Raw genomic sequence first — 6,908 nt, 5'->3', positions numbered from 1 at the left:
TATAAAACTTAATCAACCTAGGTTTCTTAGATCACATCTTACACATGATAGATCGTTCCTGAAACCAGACTAGGTCTTAGTCACCTCTCTCATTCACTACGTTAAAATACGTAACTAGCTTTTATTTAATCTTGACATCTGCATCACATCTGACTCTCAGTCACATCGGTTGTAAATTCCTATTCAAACTAGGAGCTCTTCTAAGAACAAGAACAAGAAAAAGGAAGAGATAATAACATTGCAAACCAATCCTTTTTACCAAGAGCAACCAATTTTTGATGAATCTTTTGAACAAAAATACTCAGACAAACCTTCGTCTTCCAACAAACCATTTTTGGATCAATCCTTATTTTCCAATATGTCTGAAGGAAGACAAGAAAAAGAGATGGATAAATGTAAAGCTCGTGATGACCTTAGTGTTTAGGCTAATGATACTGATTCCTCTTCCAATGATTCTAAAGTTTCCGAACCCGGAGAAGAAACAATAGCAAAATGTCAAAAAGACAAAAACTTCAGAAAGATGATGAAGATTATCATGGCCCGAGAGAAAGAAGAGAACTTTCTAGAATTGGCCAAACAAGGACCTAAACTCCCCCCTAATTACAATGTTGAAAGTCTTATCACTAAAGAAGACGATAATCCACTAACATTGGTGACAAAACAACTACAAGAACTACAAACTGAGATTAAGGAAATGACAGACGAAGATGAATCTCCTATGAAATATTCCTTGGATACAATTTGTCCATTTCCATTCGACAAGAGTCTTTACATGCCTCCATTTCCTTGTAGAACATAAATTCCTAAGTTTGATAAATATGATAAAAACTCAAATCCCCAAGACCATGTCTAAGAATTTTGTGCCCTATGTATGGACTTCATGCACGAACAAACTTATCACATGTACCTCTTTCCAAGAAGTTTAGGAGGACAAGCTATGGAATGGTTCTCAAACCTACCTATAGGAATTAAACCTTCTGAAGAACTAGTTGAATTATTTTTACAATAATACTCCTATAACATTTGCCATCTGGTCACAATGATTGAGCTTTGTAATACCAAATAGAAGATAGGATAACCTTTTCTTACTTTCCTTCAATGTTGGAGAAAGAAGTTCTCTAGATATTCACAACCCATTCCTGATTCTAAGAAAATGGACATCTTTGTCAATAATCTGATTCCTGAGTTGAAATATAATATCTAAATGCAAGTATACCCTTCATTCAACAAAATGGTAGATAATTCTCTTAAGATGGAAGATGTGCTTTTCCGGAAAGGAGATATATCACTTGATAAAGAAACACATCAAGGTTCTAGTTCCAAAGAAAAGAACAAATACTAGAAGTATGACAAAGATAATAATAGAAATGTTGTTACTGATGGAGTGGTTGATAATGTCAAACTAAAATCAAAACCTGTAGTATTCAACCTGACTAGCGGAACACAAGCCCTCAAAGAAGCTGAAAGCGCTACAAAAAACCCACCTAAGAAATTAAAAGAGTGGTTTAAAGAGAAACCTTGGGTTTTAAAACCTAAGCATGACTTTACTCCTCTGGGCGAATCCTATGAGTCAACTTTTTAAACTCTATTGGCAAATGAGCTGATCACATTTTCAGACAACTCTAAGCCATACAATCCTGAGGTCAAATCTAAATGCTGGAGGGAAAATGAGTATTGTGTACATCATCGAAACAAGGGTCATACAACAAATATCTACATGAAACTCAAACACGAGATTCAAGACCTCATTCATGCTAGAAAAATTGTTGTTGGAAACCATACAACTAATGCTGATCACAAAGCCTTCAAAGATCCTTTACTTGCTTATGAACAAGGTGATTCCTCAAAATCCAAGGGAGGTGCCAAAGTCAATTACACCTATGTCAACAATGACAATGTGATCAACATGATTGAATCTTCCTAATCTAAATATTGCAACTGGATCATAGTCAAAGATAAAAAAAAATAAAGCACAAATTGCAAATGTCGTAACTCACACTCAAAAGAAGGTTACTCTCAAATAAGCTAACTCTTCCTCTCCTGATCAAACATCATCAAATCTATTGACAACATCAAATCTACCGACTACTTCAAACAAACAACTAGATACGATCACAACTAAATCCAAACAACTGACTTCATCATCTTCTTCTAGTTATAGCATTGTTGAACAATTAAAGCGAACCAATGCTCAAATCTCCATTCTTGAACTACTTAAAATCTCTTCTGCTCATAGAGAGATTCTAGATAAAGCTTTTTTCGCTACTAATGTCCCTACAAACTTAGATGTGGGTCGGTTTCAATCTATGGTGGGTCACCTGACTTCACCTCACTACCTGTCTTTTTTTTTGAAGATGGAAATTCACTGAATCATCCCCATAAACAACCATTGCATATTGAAGATGTGATCCATAAGCATTGATTCAAGCGTGCTTTGATAGATAGAGGCACCAGGTTGAATATCTATACCTACAATTTACTAATACAGTTGGGATTTTCTGATAATGTAATTGATCCAACAAAGAAAATAACAATAAAAGTTTATGATGAAGAAGAAAGAACATCTAAGGGTCTGGTACTATTGCTGATCAAGGTGGGACTTGTAGAATGAAATGTTACTTGTCAGGTGCTTGATCTTCCTCTCTCCTACAACATCTTGTTGGGTAGACCGTGGATTCATGAGATGTAAGTAGTATCATCTACTTATCATCATGTTTTAAATTTCCCTACAATGGAGGTTGAAGTCAAAGTTCCTGTGGATACAACCTACACATGTAATGCTTTAAAGAAAGGTGTTGATATCCTTGTTCCCCATAATAGAGAGCCTCTACTACTGAAAGTTCAAAAACTTTGATGAAAGACTTAGAACAAAAATTGAAAATCATAGGTACTAGTATGGATGGATACAAGATCAAACTTGTACTCTCATTGATGTCTCTTCCACCGTCACCAAGACAGTCTGGAAAACCGTCAGAGCCTATGAAGCCACAAACTTCAAATAAAAATGTCATCTATGATGGTATTTTTGTAGAGTCCTCTACTTCCCTTGTAGATGAAATAAAAGAGGGGGCAGTTCTCAAATGGATTTTCAAAGAAGAGAGGGAAAATAGAGAAGGGCAACATAGTGATATTTCCCCTGCCCAATATGGTCCAAGATATAAGATGATTAAACGTATGGGACATTTAGGTAACGATCCTTTGGGAAAGTGCCAAGAAGGAATCACTGAACCTATCAAGTTACAAACTAGGTCTACAAATGATAAAACTTGACTCGACTACCATGTAGAAGAGTCATCACATAAAAAACATAAGTCTCATGAAGAGCCTAAGTGGAGGAAAAAGATACTACCTCCAACATCACAAGGAGTAAATACTCAGAAAATTCAGGATGAGTATGAAAAAGAACAAGAAGAACTAGCAATCAAGATAGAAGAAGAAGCTTGTAATCATGTTCCAACTTTATCAGCAATAACACTACAGGAAGTAAATGTTCCAAAAGACATGAGAGAAGAAGTGGAATAAATCAAAAACCTATTTGCATCACTGAATATTCCTATCACATATACGGGAAGAATGCAAGTAGAGGATTCAGAAATAGACTCAAATGAGTATGAATGGGGTCCAAAGCCTCTCTCTAATGCATCTACTGAAGACACTCCTAAAGAACCTAATGATATCATAGATGAAGTACAATAGATAATACGCTTGAAGCTACAAATGGAAAGAGAGGAAATCAAACTAAAAAGACAAGAAGATTATGAACAACAGCTGAAAGAAGGAAACACACAAGAACATTCTTCACCTACTATATCTCCCTCTAATGAGATAGAGAAAATCAGGTATGTGACTACAAATGAAGAATTGGAGGCTACAAAAGAAAGGCCAGTCATTAGTCCAGAGGAAGCTAAATGGTAAAGATGATAGAGACTAACAGAATCATCAAGGTTATGTCAACAAGTATGTCAACTTCAAGTGATCATTGAACCAAATCATGAAGGAACTTGCAACATCAAAGATGTAGATATTCATACTATACATTCTTTCACTAAGACACTTGAAGAGTAGTCAGAGGCTTCATCTTCTAACTCTGATCACTCTAAAATAAGATCTATTTATGACATTTCCTATTCGACACAAAACTATGACTACTTTGTCATGAATGTCAAAACTCTGTCTGATGAACCTGCTACTGTCGAACTATGATATGTAGTCCAGTCCAAAGTAAAGGACAGTTCTAGTGGTAGGTCTATTGGGTTAGGTCCCCTAAATACTAATGTAAACTTTGATAACCATGTTCTAACTCTTCCTAGTCTCGAGACACTTACACAAGATAGTCTTCTAGAACTCAACTTGTCGGTCTGAGGTTGTGATGACAATACCATGAATTCCCTTAAACCTATTAAATCTTTATCCTTGGTACATCTTGAGCTTATTTAATGTACTCTCCAGGATCAACCTTTGAATATAACCACCTTTTCCAATGACTATACATTATCCAGTTATCTTAATGCAGTTGAACAAATGGGCTCTTCTACTAGTGAAAAAAGTGAGAACATGACACCAATAGATGTTAAGTATCTTAGTCTCAAAAATCAAAAAATGAAAAATAAGTGTTCTGATGGTGAAAACCACATTGTGGCGATGTCAGAATAAAAAATAGTAAAAATAAAGGATGTACCTAATGGTGAAAACCTCTCTGAGGCACCTGAAGGTGAGATACTTGATATTTTTCCTGATCACTTTCAAGAGCAATCATCAGTGTTGATTGAACCTACACAACTAGTGAACATTAGCATAGAAGAATCTCAACATACCATACATGTAGCTCAATCATTATCATCAGAAGAACTGAAAGAATTTGCTAATTTCTTCATGGAAAAGAAGATAAATTTTGCATGGACATATGATGATATGCTAGGTCTAGATCCTGACCTCATAATGCATCATATTTCTATTGTGTAGGTCCTAGGGACAACTGAGAGGGGGGGGGTGAATTAGTTGTCTAATAAATTCAAACCAAAATCTTATTGACCAACTTATTGCTTAATACCGGTAAGACAGTTAATTGTGCCGGTAAACAATGTTAATAGGAAATGCTGTACCGGTAAGAATTAATGCATGAAACATAAGCACAAAGTCAACCACAACACATGACACAAATATTTGTATGTGGAAACCCTGTAAGGGGAAAAACCACGGTGGAAAACCTTACCCATAATCAGATGATACTACTGCAGATAGTAAGTGTACAAAGAGGGGTCTGCACATGCAGAAAGGCCAACAGCCTAGAGCTCACTGCTCAAACACAAATGGGAGTCACACTGACTACAGTTGGATGGTTAAATCCAATGAGAATGTACTGCACAAAATAGCATCTTCATATGCTGGATTCAGTACCGGTGTAATGTTGATATGCTTTTCCAAAAACCTAACTTCACTTTCAAATGATGTCTTCATGTATATCTCTACTTGATCTCGCATATACCCTTCCTTAAATATTTTTCGCATTCCACATTTGATCTTACAAATAAGATCTTACATTTATGCCATACCCTAAGACCAATTTTAGTAGGTCAGCTCTACAAGATATTACAATAAAACATTTTACAAATAATACAATATCCGATGCAATAACCAATTGAACATGTCGGCTTAATGCATTTACAACAATAATAAATCATCTCCATAGCGTGCCATGCTGATCTGGAAAAGATAAACCTGCCGGTGTAACCCTAGATAACCTGGACCTATTTGCCAGTAAAAGAAAATATGCAAATAAGAATATACCAATGATATTACTTCAAGGAAAAGTGTCCACATGATGTCTTCGACATTACCAAGTGTCTTCCATGTCATTGTAGGTACCGGTGAACATTATATACTACCGGTTAACCATATACCGATGATTGTTTGAGCATTTTACTAATTGCTGGTGAATGTTGCTGGATCTCCAAAGTAGGTGTGTTAGCAGGTGTTGACATCAATGACAAAACCATACCAAAAAACCAACAATCTCCCCCTTTGGCATTGATGGCAACACAAGATGGAAAAACCATCAAAGTGCCAAAATAGAAATGCCAAGTACAAAAACCAATTCTCCCCCTGGGAGTAATATGTGTTTATACAAAGATTTATTTACAATACCAATCTCTCCTCAAAAAGATAATGCATTTTTCATATATTTTTCTTTAATGTTTTTCCATATATCTCTCCCCCTTTGACATCAAATGCCAAAGTCACAAAAAGGTCAAGTTCATACAAAATACCAACCAATTCAATACACCAACTACTCCCCCTGAGAAGTAGCTTCCTCATATAAAAGATTTGTCCATTTAATTCTGCTGGTTGATGACAATCATCAACTGTCTAAGTCTCTACCGGTGGAGGTAAGACTCTAAGCTGATCTCTGAGATACTCAAAAGTTTCCTTAGGCAAAGGTTTTGTAAAAATATCTGCAAGCTATTCTTTAGTACTCACATAAACCAGTTTTATTTCCTTTTCTTCAACTTTTTCCCTTAGAAAATTCAGTTTGATAGAAACATGTTTTGTTTTAGAATGTAATACTAGATTCTTAGATATATCAATTGCTGCAGTGTTATCACAATATATAGTAATAGGTTCCTTGCATTTTACCTTTATGTCTTTCAACATTTGCTTAAGCCAAAGTACCTGTGTATAGTTTGTTGCTGCTACAACATATTCTGATTCTGCTGTTGATAAATATGTACAACTCTATTTCTTACTTAACCAAGAAACTAATCTCTTTCCAAGAAAGAATGCTCCTCCAGTGGTGCTCTTTCTATCATCCACATCTCCTGCCCAATTTGCATCTATTTATGCATATAGATCAAAATTTTAATCTTTAGGATACCATAATCCAAGATTTGCTGTGCCTTGTAAGTACCAGA

This window comes from Cryptomeria japonica, chromosome 11 (genome assembly GCF_030272615.1).
Source record: "Cryptomeria japonica chromosome 11, Sugi_1.0, whole genome shotgun sequence".
NCBI classification, from domain to species: Eukaryota; Viridiplantae; Streptophyta; class Pinopsida; order Cupressales; family Cupressaceae; genus Cryptomeria; species Cryptomeria japonica.
This window is presented reverse-complemented; position numbering follows the sequence as displayed.